The following is an 18,212-nucleotide window of genomic DNA, read 5'->3' on the forward strand; positions in this document are numbered from 1 at the left end:
CCTGTGCCCTGCTTGTTTTATCTTTTATTTATATTAGTGTTTTTCTAGAAGTTGTGAAAATAAAGAATGAATTTAATATAGGTTACTAGAAATATGAAAGTGGGGAGTAGAACCTCTAATCCATGAACTGGCTCTGGGGAAAGCTGGTTGATTTATCTAAGGCAGGCAATGTATTTTTAGGTTGTGGTAAATTTCTTTCTTCCCTCCTTCCTTCCCTCCCTCCCTTCCTCTCTCTCTCTGTCTCTTCTTCCTTTCATTCATCCATCTGTTTGCGTCTCTGTCCATCCATCCTTCTGATATTTGTTGAGTTGGACACATTATTTGGCATGTAAGGAAAATGGAATTAAAGGCAGTTAACTTAGGATCATGTATATTATTTCTAAATAATTTGTTTTCAAAGACTGAGAACAAAACATTATTTTTGTTATGACTATGGAGATTCTTACAGGACTTAAAGAGCACCATTATGAGCAGTTATTATTATTGCCTTGCAAATGTATAGATATGCTGGTTTACAGAGAGATGTGATTAGTGTGAGTGCAAGAAGACTCACTTTCATTGTAAAACAAATCAGAAAATGGTTTAGAAAATGGTATTAGAAAAATGGTTTTCCTGAATCTAAGAATCTTGATTTGGGCTTCCCACTGGATTAGGTATAAGATTTCAGGGGTTTGGCTTCTCCACCTTCTTCCTTGGATGTAGTCTTAGGAGAAATGATAAAGTTAAAAATTTTTTAAGTGTCTATTTTCCCGTGCATTGAGTATTGACGACATAACAACAAGATACCTTTTATATTTATCATAACCTGTCACAATTGAGGAAATTTATGGGAGGATGAGTCTCCATAGAAATTGTCAAAATATGGCAACTTCCTAATGAATTCTCTCCCGTTAGGAAAAAGGAGTGTTTAACTGGTCCCATATGTTTTCCAGGGGGCACCTCTTTCCCTGTGACTTTCCCCAGCCAGTTCTCATCTTTTGTGATGAAAAGGAAAGAAACATGATTGTAGGGAGGGCCTAAATATTAAGCATTCCTTCTCCTGATCTATCCTAATGCAGTTGTATGTAGATATTAGAGGGTTTTCTTTCTTTCTTTTTTTTTTGTTATTTCTGTCACTTGGAATTTCTCCATTAATGGAGTCTCTGAAGACATTTTAGGAATGAATAATATCTTTTATCTAGTTGGAATATGCATTGGATTCCCATCAAATCTGTCCTCATGTGACTCTAAGCAGACAGCCAGTAAGATTTCCTCTTTCAAGTCTCTGTCAGGAATAAATACTCAATTCTTCAGTTGTGCCTAGATGAAAACCTGATAGTGGATGCTTTGCTCTGAAAGCAGACTGTGGCCCAGCTGTTCTGTGGTTTATGAATTTTTTAGCAAGGCTGGGGCTGGCAGCTGAGCCAGCATTGGCTGAGTTTGGGCATACACTGGGGGTTTGATTATTTCAAGCAGGGGTTAGAAAAACCTGGCAGTGTTTTCTGGGTTTCCCCTCTGAGGTTTGGAGATTTGTTCAACTTTTGTTCAAAGCCAGGCTTGGAAAATGGAAAACGGGAGAAGCCAACTGAACCTAGAAACTTGAGAGCTGGATCAGTCCAATGCAATGTTCCTGTAACCAGTGTGGAAAGGGAGCAATACTGAGGCCCAGTTCCGTACCCTTTAGGAGGTGGAAGTTATGTAGAGAGGTATGTTGCAGATGCAGCCACTCTGAACATTTTTTTCCCAGCAAAGAAACCAATGTTTGGGTTTCTGCATCTAGTTAAGGCTGACTTTTTCTGTCAGATCCCAATTGAGGCGTGCTAGGGGAAGGAGTGGGAGAGTCAGTGTGAGCCAAGGAGAGAGCCAAGTCTTAGTTAAAAGAAGGTAGTGCAACTTTTTTCTTTTCTGCATTTCACCTGTTTGACAAGGCCTCTGAAGGCTGGAGGCCATATTTTTATATCTTGTCTCAGTTTATTCAATCTAGAGAGTGTTGACAATGGGGCCAAGAAAAATACCAGATGTCACTACTGTTCACTGGCTACAAGGAAGCCAGGCTAGGAACCAGGAATTAAGATCAATTCTTTCTGCCTGGGGGCTCTGAAACTGGGGTCTGTATAAACCAAAGTGAAGCAAATATAGCTTTTGCATCAATCCAGTGAGAATTAGGGAAAGGGTTGATCTATTTGATCATGTAGATGGTCAAAATAGACTATCCCCATTAAATGACTCGTCAGACCAGTCTGAGTCCATTTGAGTCTTTGCAGCAGAGGCTTTCAACTCTTACCTAACAGATACTGAAGTCTGGTGCCCACACCAGACATATTGGTGGCAGCACAGGCTGGACATTGGCAGTGAGGCTCCCCAGGTGAATCTAATGAGCAGGTTAGTAACTGTTTCTCTACACTATTAAAACCAACCCGGTATTGTGGTAGCCAAATCCTTTTGTGTAGGAAGGCCAGGGTGCATCTGTAGGGATGGGGTTGCTCTTTCATTTGGTTGGTCAGGAAAGGCCTCGGTGATGGGATAATTCTTTAGTCTGGACGTGGCTGAATCATGTGGGGGTTGGAGGTGAGAGCATTCCAGGCAGTTTTGTACCCATTTCACAACAGAAGGCTTGTTTCTGAAAGTGGGTGCATTATGTGGGACTTGAAAGATAGGGGTGGTGAAATGACATTTATGTTGCTGCTGGTTCAGGTAGTACTGGAAAGTTCCCTTTAGTGACTCGTCACTGTGGGAAGAACCAATTGGTTAGAAATAACCCATTGGTTAAAAATAAGCTGGCTTATGGTATTTGTTAGCTGAATTAATATGAAATTAGAACTAAAGTTTAGTTTGAAGGTGGTGAGATTTCACAGCACCCAGCACTAGAGATGCATTTAAAAAGACAAGAAAAGAAATTGAGAAAGAAAAAAACAGGGTTGCTGGTGGAGAAAGGGCAGTGTGGTCCCTTATTTGATGTGTGTTTGATAGAAACTTGGAGAAGGAGCCTGTCGGCCGGTCATGGTTATGCTTTTGAAGGTGACCAGTGGCACTGGTGTGTACCCCAAGTGTGACTGCTTTGTCGCCCTATGCCTAATTAGGTAAGCAGGGCACTTACGGTGGAGATTATTTCATTTATTAGGTTCGAGTGAAACCTGTGGGAATTTGTAAGATGTGATCTTAAATTAACATACTTCCTGCAGCACCTGCGATGTGGTATTATCAGAATTAATTAAATAGTCTGAAATTGCAGGCGCAGTGTCAGGTTGGGATAACCAGATGCCTAAGAGCCTGCATGCCTGGGCTGGGTCTCCAAACGCTTGAGAGTGTCTTTTTCTCTCCCTCTCCCCACATCCTGACGGGTCTCGTTGTGGAGCCTTTGAAGCTTCTGTAGATGTGGTGGGGGATTCTGTGGGGATGCATATAAACAAGTAAACCGGTGTTGCTCAGATTTTAATACTTTTCTAAGTATTGCCTGGGATGCCAATGATTTTCTGAAAGGGTAGACAGAAAGCCTCAGAGACCTGGCTTTGTTTTTCTCTCCTCTGAGGCTTCGATCAGTTTTAAGTTGTTTGGTGGAACAATAGGAGTCCATCTTTTAAAGTCTCTTTCTCTCCCATCTGCTTGCAAAAGGCACTGTTACCCATATGAAATGCATGTGTTGAAACATGCAGTAAAATGCTGTGTGTGAGCACATGCATGTGTCTGAGCTTGTGTGCAGTCCTCTTCTGGAGGTCATGTCAGTTAGTAACTTGTAGATTTCAAGTGATCAACAAATTCATTATTAAGATTCTTTTTGATTTATAAGCCTAGTTCCCTAATGCGGCCAGTGTCCTAAGTGTTGCTTGGCTTTGTGGTTAAAAGGCAACTTTCATTGTTTGTAGGCATTTGTCATGAAAAAAGTCTCTCTGTACCTAATGAGTCTGATATATTTCAGCAAGCAAGGAAAGGGCTGGGCCATGGATCAAAGACCATGTGTGGTGTGCATAGAGGGCTGGTTTAGAGGCACCGGCATAGTTAGTTTTCCAGATACATGCAGAAGCGGGGGGAAGTTGCCTGCTGCTCTGTCTGTAGAAGCATCATGGGCAGACCAGTGAAGTCTAGAAGATAAAAATAACTATACTTGTATCATTTTGACACATTTCCCTCTACCTTCTTTGAGAAGTTCCTCATTCCTTAAGATTCCACTTTCTAAAAAGCTCCTTCACAGGTGTATTAACTAGTTTTTCTTCTCTCCCCCTAAGCACCACCCATAGTGCTAGGGTAGATGTTTTCTCTTTGCATTGTAGCTAATTGTATATTCCACTGTCTCCCTCATTGGATTATAACCTCTTTAGATACCATGTCTTACTCATGTTTGAAACACTAGCCTTGAATCTGGGACACTTTTTTGATGGATTTGCTTAATGGAGGGCTAAGTTACTTTTTTCAGAAAGAAAAGTGATTAAAGGAGGGAAGACAGTTAAGGAAGGAAAAAGGCAACAATTTAAAATTGCTGTATATCCAGGAGTGGAACAGAGAGGCACCCCTGTCTTTCAGATTTTTTCATTCCGCCATATTGCCAAAAAAATATCCAGGACCATAGCCTACTGAGAGCTTTATGGGGAGTTCAGTCTTCCTAATAATTTGGCTCATACAGTATTTTATAACAAGTCACTTTACTTGCGAAAGACTGAGACATTACTGATGAAAGTGGAGTTCATTTTTTTTTTCTGTGTAGTTTTGTCTGCCAAATGGCATGGATGTTACACATTTGCCTACTGTATTTTTAAAAGCTGTTCTTCATAGCCACCCATCAAAGACCCCATCTACTTAGTGTTTCTAGGACAATACCTCGTTAGACTTTATCTAGTTCCTCTTTTTCTATTTCCTGGGTCCTACTTCCTGAGGGTTCTGCCCTCTGCTGGTGAACTCTTCACGTCCTTCTTATTTCACAGATGTGTGTTTAGATGGTCTGTTCTTAGGACGTGGTGCTTTCTGAGTGTTGTGAGCATAGATAGGGCACCTCAAGCTCCAGAATGCATCTAGAATCTTCTGAGTACAATTTTTAGGCACAGTAATTGCCATCAGAGAGACTCTGAATTATCAGTGGTTGGAGTCCAGTCATTTTGACAAAAATTATAGGTTGGGGGGTTCTGTGAATTTATAATAGAATTGTAGAGATAGAATGTGACTTAGAAATTGTCCAATCTTTCCTTTTACAGATACAGAAATAGACCCAGAGGTGAAAGTCACCCAGCATGGGGTAGGGCCACATCTAGAATTAGGCTTTCTGATGGCTAGCTTGCTGCTTTCTCTACTACACATACTGAAAACAAGTTCTCATTCCTTGTTTCTGTTTTCTGTCTTAGTTCATGATAGGACTCCCTAACCTCTCACTTCTTAGGAAGGAAATTCACCCCCAATTACAAAAAAGACAACATATAAATGTAAATATTCATTTTATAAATATGCATATCAATTAGATATACATTTATTTTAAATACATGTGTTAATTATACATGTTACATCAGATTGCAATTAAGTCAACAGAAAGTGATGATTTGCATATAATCAGGCTTGTGTATTAATCAGTTGTCAATCTTGAATGCCATTTTTCTTCAGATGGCACCTTCCATGCAGCCATGTCGGGGTCAGAGATGTGAAGCAGGTGATCAACCTGCATATTTGAAAGTGCACTTCTGTGCTGCTCTGTGCTGACTTACTTTTCTTCATCAGCCCTCTGGGATCCCATTTGTAGTCCTTCAGTCTGGGATCCCATTTATAGTCCTTCAGGGGGCTCTGGATCATCCTGCTTTTTTTCAGCCTTTTAGGCTTCACATCTAGGAGGGAGACCTTGTGAAGAAGGAGAAGTGTTTCTCTTTGCCTGGAGGGAAAAGTCTCTGAAGTTTCTCCCTCTGTTGTAAGGAAGTTTCTGGACAGTGGAGGTTGTTTACTGGGTTATCAATGCCACATGGAAAGGTATGTTGTAATGAAAAGTAAAGAAGAGAACCGAGGGTTAATGTTTCAGTGGGGAAGAACCTTGTTATAATTGTCTAACCCAAATCCCTCAGTTAACAGATAAGGAAACTAAGGCCCAAAGATGTGAAGTGTCTCCCACAGGAATCTTACCTAACCTTCAAGGCCTTCTGAATTTCTGTCCTCATTAAATTGTCCTCCACATCCATTCTGCCCTTCCTTTATTTGCTAGTAGCACTTATTAAGGTATCACCTGTGTGGAAGTGTTTGTCTGAGTTTGGTTTGTTCCCCTCAGTGAATCATTTTCTAACAATCTGGAGCAACCAGAATACCTGGCTTACAGTAGGTGCTCAATATGTACAGAAATATGTGGTTGTTGATTAGGAGGATGTGAATTCATTTTGAAAATAATAGATACATCTTTCTTTATGGAGATCATGGTGTAAAGTATCTTACTGCATTTGTTTCTTAGAAAACCAGAGAACCATTTCTTGGGAGGGGAGAAGGGACAAAGAGTAAACCTGTAGCTTTATCACTAGACTATAGTCTTTCCTCATACTGGGCCTGTTTCAAAGGTAATTAATCAACAAGGACATTTTCTTTGTCCCCTTGTCCTTTGGTATGTGGTATGAAAAATGTTATTTCAGCTAGAGGAATTGTGTTCACTTAGGATTCTGTCTGCGTTTGGTCCCTGATACTGTTGTAAGATAGCAGGAAGAGTTCTTTCATTTGATTTCTTGATTAATTAAAGTCAGACATGTCCCACTTTTATATTGTAGTGAAAATATCCCACTTCTGTCTGACACTTTCTAACCTTGGATGAAATATTTTTCATTAAGAAGCATTCTTTTTTTTTTAAATATATAGTTTACAAGGAAGAACCATCATCTTATAAAACAACTTAGATTATGATTTTAATCCTTTAAAGCAACACTGCATTTATTTGGATATCATTAATTTTTGCTGTGTGGAAATTCAACAGGAGAAACATATTGGCCCTTTGAAATATTTATGGACCATTTACCATATACAGGTATTAAACTAGGCAATATGATAGGTCAGACATGGCTTCTGCCCTCAAGTGTTTGTAGTCTTCTGAGAACACTGAAGGCCCTGCTGTCTTTCTAGGAAAATGACTTGTATTCATTCATTTATTCAGTACATCTTTAATTGAACACCAGCTATGAGGAATGTAATAGTGAATCAACCCACTAGATGTCCTGTCCTCATATTGCATACTTTGTAGTGGGCTCTGAACATGAAGCAGGGACCATAGGCCAAGATAGCAGAGTACATTTGTGCTTTGACTCATCCAGCCATTATGGGTATACCTATCAAATGTAAACTATAAAAGAGAAAGACAAAAGCTAATTTCAAAAACAATCTTGTGGATCAGATCTAGAATAGCTACTTAAGGTGGTGTATGTAGGGTGGAATAAAACCCATGCCTTCTGGGTTCTAGGCTGAGAAGCATGTAGTGGTGGCTGGAAGTTTGCCTCCAGACAGACTGAAAGTGCTCAGTTGAAGGGTCTGGGGTTGGATCAGGCTTAATGCTTGAAGCCATAGACAGGGTATGGCTCCTTCTATTCCAACACTCACTATGAAAGAAGGCTTAAAAAAAAAAAAATCCTGCTAGCAGCTGCTACAACTACAGCCTGAAAGGATCTGCAAACCTAGGAAAGACAGGGGACTTAGGGTCTTGAGATCCTGACCTAAATTAGAGGCTTTTTGGCTAATGTTTGTGTCTGTGGTGCCCCTAATTCACAGAGTGGCAGGGACCTCAAACTGCTTTTGTCAAACCAAGTTCTGGACTCTGATCATAGGAAGCTAGATGCAGGTAAACACAGAGAGGGGTGAAGTGAGAGGAGAGGAGGAAGGTACAAAACAATTATAAGAATTTTGTCATTTACAAACCATAAGTGACTCTTAATCTCACAAAACAAACTGAGGGTTGCTGGGAGGAGGGGTGTTGGGAGAAGGGGGCTGGGGTTATGGACATTGGGGAGGGTATCTGCTATGGTGAGTGCTGTGAAGTGTGTAAACCTGGTGATTCACAGACCTGTATCCCTGGGGATAAAAATATATGTTTATAAAAAATAAAAAAAATTAAATTAAATTAAAAAAAAGATATAATAACCAATTAAAAAAAAAAGAATTCTGTCATTTAAATAGGAGAAACTAGATTTCAAATCATACCAAGATACTAAAGGCTAAAGAAGAGAGCCAACAAAACCAAAAATCAGAGAATTAATAATTCAAATAAAGTTAACTTTATATTATAGCCAAAGTAACTCCAAATAATCTTAGATGGTTCATATTAATTAGGGAAGAAATAATAGCTGTAAAAAGAATAAGAGATAAGAAGAATAGGCAGAAACAAAACTAGAAAAGTTAATGTAAAGAATCAATTCCAACATTAGAAGTAAATCTTGCAAGGGAAAACATCAGCATCCCAGTAAGACACTCAGTAGATGAGATAAACTCTAGATAAGACAGATGACGGGAGAGTTAGTATATTGGAAGTCAATACAAAGGTGATCACCCAGAAGATAGCAAAGAGAACTGTGAAGTTAATATTAAAACAAAGCAGAGGAGAGAGACAAAGAGGGAGTGAGAAATTTAACATACTATCTAATCAGCTTTGCAGAAGAAGAGAATGGAAGGAAGGTAGGGAAGCTGTATGTGTAGTGCTGAATAAAGATAGTACTCAGATCAAAATATACTCTTAAGAATTGAGTTATACAGATAAATATAAACTCACATGTAGGCACATCCTGATCAATATGCAGAACATCAAGGGTTTAACAAAATATTTAGAAACTATGAGGAGAGAAGAAATACTAAATTTAAAGGAAGGATAATTAGACTAAAAGAACATTTCTTATTAGGAAAATTGGATGCCAGAAGATACCCACTGTATTCAGAGTGCTCAGAGAAAATATGTCTGTTTATAATTTTATATACAGCTAAAATATTCAAAGTGAAAACAAAACAAGGGCATTTCACACATATCAACACTAAGAAAATTTGATACTCATAGAATATTAAAGGTTGTGCTTTAACAAGACAAAAAGTACTCCAGAGGAAAGACATAGGATGGAAGAAATATTGATTAATACAGAAATTGTTAAAATATATTGGTAAATTTACTTAACTGTTGACTAAAACTCCTCATTTTGTGTGTGTACATTTAAAACAGGTCGAACTAGAAAGCTGGAGGACAATTAAATGTGGGTGTTGTTTCACTTGGTAGTTCAGCAAGCTAAGATCTGTGTGTTGGGAAAGAGAAACTATCTGTTTCAGAGGTAAATTTTAGCATACCTCAAAGGGCTGGATGATCTTTACCTTATACAAATATTTCTGAGGATAATAAAAAAAGGGAATGCTACTGAATGCATTGAGAACTCACTGTTAGCAAAAAAAAAAAAAAAAAAGGACAAGGGCATAAGAAGAAAAGAAAATTGTAGAATTGCAGACCATTTTTTAATAAGAAATATAGAAGCACCTCCCCCAATTTAATCTAACAGATTTTTAAAAAATGATACATCATGACCAAGGTTTATCTGGTATGAAAATAACCATCAGAAAATCTGTTAATAGAACATCCTATTAACAGATAAAAAGAGAAAAGCCATTTAGTCTGCTTCATAGTTACAGAATTATTCAGTTTATTCATTACTCATTTATGATAATTCTAAGAAAATCAGGAAAAGAGTGGGATCCTGTTTAGCTTCATAAAGGTGATCTCTAAAAAACTCCCAGTAAATCTAATATCTACTGGTAAAATTTGAGAATTCTCTCCATCAAAGGCAATGATGTCCACTGTCTGGTTTCTGTTAATATTTTAGCTGCAGTCATAGCCACTGCAAAACAAGGAAGAGAAAAAAGAACTGAAAAGGAAAAACTAAAACTGTTTTTTTGAGGCAGTATGATTGCCTACATTGGAAATGCAAGATAATATGCAGAAGATTTAAAGAAATAGTTAAATAAAGTTGTTGTATCACAGATCAATACACAAAGTCAACAGTGTTCCTCAATTCCATTATTTCCTGAGCTTTCATACACTAAGATTCTTTATGTATCCATGTAAAGGCATTGCAGAAGCTATGTAAGTCCTATAAACTTAAACAGGTACTAGAAGAAAAGTCTTGGAGTAAAGGTCAAAAAAGTCAAATGGTCAGAAGAAGCCATCCATTGTAGAGATCATCAAACAGTAGTACCAATTACAAAGTATAATGGGAAAGGGCTCCCAGTTAAAAAAAGCAACATCTGAGTTAGAAAAAAATAAGCAAAAAATGACATTTTTGGGAGAATTTTACTGAACACTATTTAAAGGGCATAAGAGACCTGAATAATGTGGAATTATAACATGTTCTGGAAGGGGAAGATTCAGATCTTATGATACTATATTTGCTCTGAATTAATGTATAAATTCAATGGTATTATAATAAAATTCTGTTTTTTTAAATTCCACATGTAAATGAAGCATGTGGTGTTTGTCTTTCTCTATCTGACTTATTTCAGTTATCATAATACCCTCAAGATCCATCCACATATTTGCAAGTGGCGAGACTTCATTCTTTTTATGGCTGAGTAGTATTCCGTCATATATATATGTGTGTGTGTGTGTGTGTGTGTGTGTGTGTGTGTGTGTATTGCATCTTCTTTCTCTGTTCATCCATAGATGAACATTTAGATTGTTTCCATATTTTGACTATTATAAATAATGCTACAGTGAGCATAGGGGTGCATATATATTTTCTAGTCAGTGTTAATTTCCTTTGGATAGATAGTGGAATTGTTGCATCATATTTATAATTATTTGAAGAATGTAAATAATCCTTTTTATAGTGGCTGCATAATTTCACATTCCCACCAACAGTGCATGAGGGTTCTATCTTCTTCATATCCCCAATAGCTCTTTTTTTTTTTAAAGATTTTATTTATTTATTTGACAAAAATCACAAGTAGGCGGAGAGGCAGGCAGAGAGAGAAGGAAGCAGGCTCCCTACTGAGCAGAGAGCCCGATGCGGGGCTCAATTCCAGGACCCTGGGATCATGACCTGAGCCGAAGGCAGAGGCTTTAACCCACTGAGCCACCCAGGTGCCCCCTCACTAGCTCTTGTTACTGTCTTTTACTAATGGCCATTATGACAGATATGAGGTGACATCTTGTTGTGGTTCTGATTTGCATTTCCACGACGATTCATGATGTTGAGCATCTTTTCATGTGTCTTTTGGCTATCTGTATGTTGTCTTTGGAAAAATGTCTCTTCAGATCCTCTGCCCATTGTTATTCAGATTGTTTTCTTTTGTTGTGTTCCTTGAGTTCTATATGTATTTTGGATATTGACGCCTTATCAGATGTATAATTTGCAGCCATCTTCTCTCATTTAGTAGGTTGTCTTTTTATTTTGTTAATGATTTCCTTCACAGTGCAGTAGCATTTTAATTTAGTCCCAGTAATTTATTTTTGCTTTTGTTTCCCTTGACTTTGGAGTCAGATCCAAAAAAATTTTTTTTCTAAGACTGGTGTCAAGGAGCTTATTGCCTCTGTTTTCTTCTAGGAATTTTATGGCTTCAGGTCTTACATTAAAGTCTTTAATCCATTTTGAGTTAATTTTTGTATATGGTGTAACATAGTGATCCATTTCCTTCTTTTGCTTGTAGTTGTCCAATTTTTCCAGCAGCATTTATTGAAGAGACTTTCCTTTTCCCATTGTATGTTCTTGCTTCCTTTGTCATAAATTGACCTTATATGTGAGGGTTTTTTTCTGGGTTCTCTATTCTGTTCTGTTGATCTGTGTGTCTGTTTTTATGCCAATACCATAATGTTTTGATTGCTATAGCTTTGTAGTAGATTTCAAAATTTGTGCTTGTGATACTTACAGCTTTGTTCTTGTTTTGGCTCTTCCGTGTTTTTGTTGTTCTGTACAAATTTAAGAACTACTCTAGTTCTGTGAAAAATTTTGGAGATTTGATAGAGATTGCATCGAATCTGTAGATTGGTTTGGGTAGTATGGACATTTTAACAATACTAATTCTTTTAGTCCATAAGCACAGGTTATTTTTCCATTTATTTATGTCATCTTAAGTTTCCTTCATCAACATCTTATAGTTTTCAGTGTATAGATCTTTCATCTACTTGGTTGAATTTATATCTGGGTATTTTGCTCTTCTTGATGTGATTGTGTGAGGTGGTTTTCTTAATTTCTCTTTCTGATAGTTTGTTATTAGTATATATATATATTAGGTTGTTATTAGTATATATATATATTTCTGATAGTTTGTTATTAGTATATATATATATAGAAATGCAACACATTTTGTATATAATTTTGTATCCTGCATCTTCTATGCTTTTTATTTTGTTCATTAGTACTAACAGTTTTTGGTGACATCTTTAGTGTTTTCTATATATAGTATCGTGATCTGCAAATAGTGACAAGTATACTACTTCCTTTCCAATTTGTATGCCTTTTTTTCTTCTTCTGTGGCTTGGACTTCTAATGCTATGTTGAAAAAAGTGGGGATAGTAGGCATTTTTGTCTTGTTTCTGATTTCCGGAGAAAAGCTTTCAGCTTGGCGAGGATGCGGAGAAAGGGGAACCCCCCTACACTGTTGGTGGGAATGCAAGCTGGTGCAACCACTCTGGAAAACAGCATGGAGGGGGCTCAAAAAGTTGAAAATAGAGCTACCCTATGACCCAGCAATCACACTACTGGGTATTTACCCTAAAGATACAAATGTAGTGATCCGAAGGGGCATGTGTACCCAAATGTTTATAGCAGCAACGTCTACAATAGCCAAACTATGGAAAGAACCTAGATGTCCATCAACAGACGAATGGATAAAGAAGATGTGGTATATATACACAGTGGAATACTATGCAGCCATCAAAAGAAATGAAATCCTGCCATTTGCGACAACGTGGATGGAACTAGAGGGTATCATGCTTAGCGAAATAAGTCAGAGAAAGACAACTATCATATGATATCCCTGATATGAGGGAGAGGAGATGCAACATGGGGGGTTAAGGGGATAGGAGAAGAGTAAATGAAACAAGATGGGATTGGGAGGGAGACAAACCATAAGTGACTCTCAGTCTCACAGAATGAACTGAGGGTTGCTGGGGGGATGGGGGTTGGGAAATGGGGGTGGGGTTGTGGACGTTGGGGAGGGTGTGTGCTATGGTGAGTGCTATGACGTGTGTAAACCTGGCGATTCACAGACCTGTACCCCTGGGGGTAACTGATTTTAAGTTTTATATCATTGGGGTAAGAAAAGGTGCTTAATAAAATTTTGTTTGTTTGTTTGTTTAATGTAATTTTAATCTTGAATTGAGACTTGTTTTGTGGCCTAACATCTAATCTGTCCTGGAGAATGTTCCATGGGCAGTCAAGAAGAATATGTATTCAGCTTTCAGATGGAATGTTCTGTATATGTTTATTAAGTCCATCCAGTCTAATGTGTTAAGGCCAATATTTCCTCATTGATTCTCTGTCTGAATGATCAATCCATTGGTGTAAGTGGGGTGTTAAAATCCCTTACTATTTTTATAATGCTGTCAATTTCTCCTTTTAGGTCTGTCAATATTGGCTTTATAATTTTGGTGCTTCTATTTTGGGTGCATATATATTTATAAATGTTATTTTCTTGCTGGATTGACACCTTGATCATTAGGTAGTGCCCATTTCTAAAGCCTTTTATTATAGTCATTTCAAAGTTTATTTTGTCTGATATGAGTATAGCTATACCAGCTTCTTTTCACTTCCTCCTCATGGACTGTTCATGGGAGGTTTTTGGTATTACCTTTCTTCATCCCTTTCACTTTCAGTATCTGTGTATCCTTAATTCTGAAGTGAATCTCTTGTAGGCTGTGTATAGATGTGTCATTTAAAAAAAATTATTATTATTTTAAAAACCTATTCAGCTACTCTGTGTCTTCTGATTGGAGCATTTAGTTCATTTGCATTTAAAGTAATTATTGATGGGTGTGTACTTATTGCCATTTTGTTAATTGTTTTCTGGCTTTTTTTGTAGTTCTCTCTTCTTTCTGTCCCCTCATGTGGTTTGATGGCTTGTTTAAGGTTATGTTTGGGTTCCTTTCTCATTTTATTTTGTGTATTTACTATAAGCTTTTGCTTTTTGGTTACTGTGAGGTTATTTATATCTGTATGTACATAATAGTCTATTTTAAGTTGATAGCAACTTAACTTTTAATATATTGTAAAGCTGTACATTTTTACTTCCCTACCATGTTTTTTGTTTTTTGATGTTACTTTTTTTACATCTTTTATTTTTTTAATATCTCTCTTATCTATTTATTGTAGTTTTAGTTAATTTCACAGTGGTTTTCTTTTAACTTTCTTAGAAAATTTGTAAGTGATTAATTTACTACCTGAACTATATATTTATTTTTTCCAGTGAAGTTTTTACTTTCATATGTTCTTTTGTTAATTAGTTATATATCTTTCACCTTAAAGAAGTCCCTTTAATATTTCTTATAAGATCCGCTTTAGTATTGATGAGCTACTTTAGCTTTTGCTTGTCTGGACAACTTTTTATTTCTCTTTCAAATCTAAATGATAACTTTTCAAGTAGAGTGATCTTTTTGGAAGTTCTTTCCTTGCAGCACTTTGAGTATGTCATGCCACTTTCTTCAGGCTTAAAAAGTTTCTGCTGAGAACTCTCATAGCCTAGGGGTTTTTCCTTTTTTTTTTTTTTATTCTATCACTGCTTTTAAGATTTAACTTTTGACCTTTTAATTATAATGTGTCTTGTGACTTCATTTGGGTTAATCTTATTTGGAACTCCCTGAGCTTCCTAGATCTGTATGTTTCCTTCCCTAGGTTAGGGAAGTTTTCAGCCACCTTTCCACTCTCTTCTTCTGGGACCCCTATAATATGAGTGTTACTTCCCTTGGTATTGTGTCAGCAGTCCCTCAAGATACTTTCATTTTTTAAAATTATTTTTTCTTCTTGCTTCTCTGTTTGGGTGAGTTCCATTGCTTTATCTTCTAGCCCACTTCTCTGTTCTACTTCATCCAGTCTGTGGTTGAACCTCTGTAGTGTATTTTTCAGTTCAGTCACAGTTCTGTGACTTTTGTTTGGTACTTTCTTGAGTTTTCTCTCTTTATTGAAGTTCACATTATGTTCATTCTTCTTCCAAGTTCAGTTAGCATCTTTGTGACCATTACCTGAATACTTTGTCAGGTATATTCCTTATCTCCATATCATTAAGTTGTTTTCCTGGGGCTTTTGTCTTGTTCTTTTGTTTGGACTGTATTCCTCTTTCTTCACTTTGCTTGACTCTGTTTGTTTTTATGTAGTAGGCAAGAGAGCTACCTGTCTCTGTTTGGAAGGAATGGCCTTGTGTAGATGATGATCCTTCATGTTCAACCTTGCCCTAGTTCTTGGTTTTCTCTGGAATCTTTGTGGTTGTCTAAACTGTCTGATTTATTCTTGATATGCTCCTGTTGTTGAGGATGTGCCAAGACCTGTTGGCGATCCAAGGAGAGGAATCTACTTGGATTAGGACTTAGTTTCAGACTGGTTAGAAACCAGACCCTCAGGCAGCATCTTTTAAAATACGCAAATATGTGCAGTCTTCTGGGACCCCAGTCATTTCATATTCTCATCCAGACCCAGAGTTCTGTAGGTATCCTATCCCCTGGGTGACAGTTGGAAAAACTAGTGCTCTAGATGAGTGTATAACATTTTTGCTGGGATATCTTGTCGAGCCATACCAAGGTCAAAGGGGTGGGCAAGGATAGTAGTGTTTCCTTGCCTTTGTGCCTTGGGAGCACCTCCTTACGTTTTAGATATGTGGGAAAACTTTAGCCTACCTCTTAGGCTGAAGCTCCAGGCTAAATAATAGACCTTTCTCATGGGAATCTTGGGGTTATGTTTCAGGTTGTGTTGAGGCAGTGCCCTGGGAGGTGGTAGCCTACCAAGAACGGTCCTTCCAATTGTTATAATCCTGTGGAGCTTTGGAACACCAGCCCTTTTGGCAACTGGGGCCAGGTGATCAAGGGTGTCTCCTGTGTGGACTGCCTGTGCCTGCTGGCTTTAGTACAGGAGCTGGAGAATGTATGGCATGGGCCACACTCACAGGCTTCAGACAAGAAGCAAGAAAAAGTCTTGACTGTGTGCACTCATGGGTTTTAGCAGTTCAGCAAGAGCGTGCCTTATCTGTGCGTATGTGCCAACTTCAGGGTGGAAGTTGAGTGTGGTGACTGCTCATGCTTGTGCCTCAGGAATGAGGGAGTATTGCAAATACTTGCACTTACATACTTTATTTAGGAAGAGGGAGAACTCTTTGATCATTTTAGTTCACTTACTCTAGCCACATTCTCTGACCTAATCAAGTACAGTGAGTGCTCATTCCTGCCCATGCCAGCAAGACAACGGGAAGGTACTGCGTTTAAGTTTGCCCATTTATGCTAGCAGGCTTGTGGAGAGTGCATCAACGGTGTCTGCAAAGTGCTTCCATCTCTGGGGAACACCTTAGCTATCCCTTGCTCCTCCAGTTGATGCTTCTAGATCAGCAAATGAATCTTCCTCACGTACATTCTAGGCACTTTTCAAACTGTGCTTTTTTTGTTGGCTCTCTGGAGGAGTGAAATCACATGCAAGTCATGTAAGAGGCAAATCTCAGTTTCCTATAGCACTTTATGAACCCTGAATGTCAGACCCATTGGTTTTCCAAACCAGATTTTCTGGCTTGTCTCTCTTGTGAAGATCTAGGGGTCAGGATGCCCCATGTGGGGTACCAGCCCCTTGCTCCTTCAAGAGAAGAGCCTGTCAGGTGAGGTCCCATCTTATTGTGTGTTGCCACACTCAGGGTGGGATTTTTTTGTGAGACCATCCATGTCTCTGTCTCTCCTACCCATCTTGATGTGTGGTCCTTTTATCCTTTGTTGTGGAGAGCAGTTTATCTAGTTTTCAGATCTTTTTCAGAGGGAAATGATCCATATGAAACTGTAGATTTAGTGTGTTTGTGGGAAAGGTCATTCAGAATCTTCTATGTTGCCATCTTGGACTACCCCCCCTGCCCCGCAAAATTTTTAAAAGAAAGTATTTGATAATATCTTTGTGGCTTTGAAGTTTGGAAGTGCAAAACACAAATCATAAAGAAATACTTGGTAATTTGACACATATATAAGAGGTGTAATATGTGTACACATACATGTACATACATGTGTGTGCATGTGCATACACTTCTGAATGACATACACAGTGAATGAATTGAAGACATAAGCTCAGACTGGAAGAAGATATTTGCAATGCATAAAGCTGATGAGGGATTTATATCCTTTGAAACAAAGAGAGGCAGAAGGCCATGACACTCTGCATTAGATTCCTAGGTCTGAATTTTTGCTCTATCACTTATTAACTGTGTGTGACCTTACACAAGTTATTTAACCTTTTTACCTTTATTTTTTCACTTTTGAAAATAGGGATTACAATCTTACCTACCTTTTAGTAGGTAAGGACCTAAAAGAATTTGGTCCTTTTTTCTAACATTAAGTTAAGCTCACATGTAACTTCACATGTACAATAAAGCTAAAAACTAAGCTGTTCAAGCATTTTTCCTATATTTGAGTCATTATTCCTTTAAACATAGTGAGTCTCACTAATCAGGTTGATCACAAACTAAAATATCTTTATGTTTCAGTGATGCCCAGACCTCAGGAATTGAGCTATAATCCCCTTACATTGTCTCCCAAACAGATAACTTGAACAAAGGATTGTAAATGTGCAGTACTTAATATTCCCATGTTGAAATATGGGAAAAGAATTATGAAGAGAGCTGGAGTAAGAGAGAAGGGGCACACGGCACCCAGGAAGGTGTACTGGCTTAGTGCAATGTTAAGAACACTGCTGGCATCAGGAGGTACTAGGACTGGTCCCATCTTGTTTCTTCCCACTGTGTCCCTATTTCTCACTTGATAAATGGAGGATAAGCTGTGCTCCCAACAGTCCACTGAAACTCTTAAATTCTGTAATTCCACCAACACAGCCTTTTTATGTGTCATTTTCAAAAAGAGACATAATTGGTAAAATTATATGCCTACCTCTATATGCTGACCTCTAGTAGTATGTTCAATGTTCTGTATATTTAGCTTTCTACTTAAGACTTTTTTCACTTTAGTCTGCTACTCAATACACACTCAATCCAGAGCATGTGTTATTTGATTCATTAAACTAAATGTGTATGTGACTCGTCCTTGGATGATCTTGGTATTCTCATAACTTCCCATTTTTCTGTGGGGTGGATAAGAGTTGATGTGA

The sequence above is a fragment of the Enhydra lutris genome, unplaced genomic scaffold, assembly GCF_002288905.1.
Source record: "Enhydra lutris kenyoni isolate GAN:26980312 unplaced genomic scaffold, ASM228890v2 scaffoldscaffold18, whole genome shotgun sequence".
NCBI classification, from domain to species: Eukaryota; Metazoa; Chordata; class Mammalia; order Carnivora; family Mustelidae; genus Enhydra; species Enhydra lutris.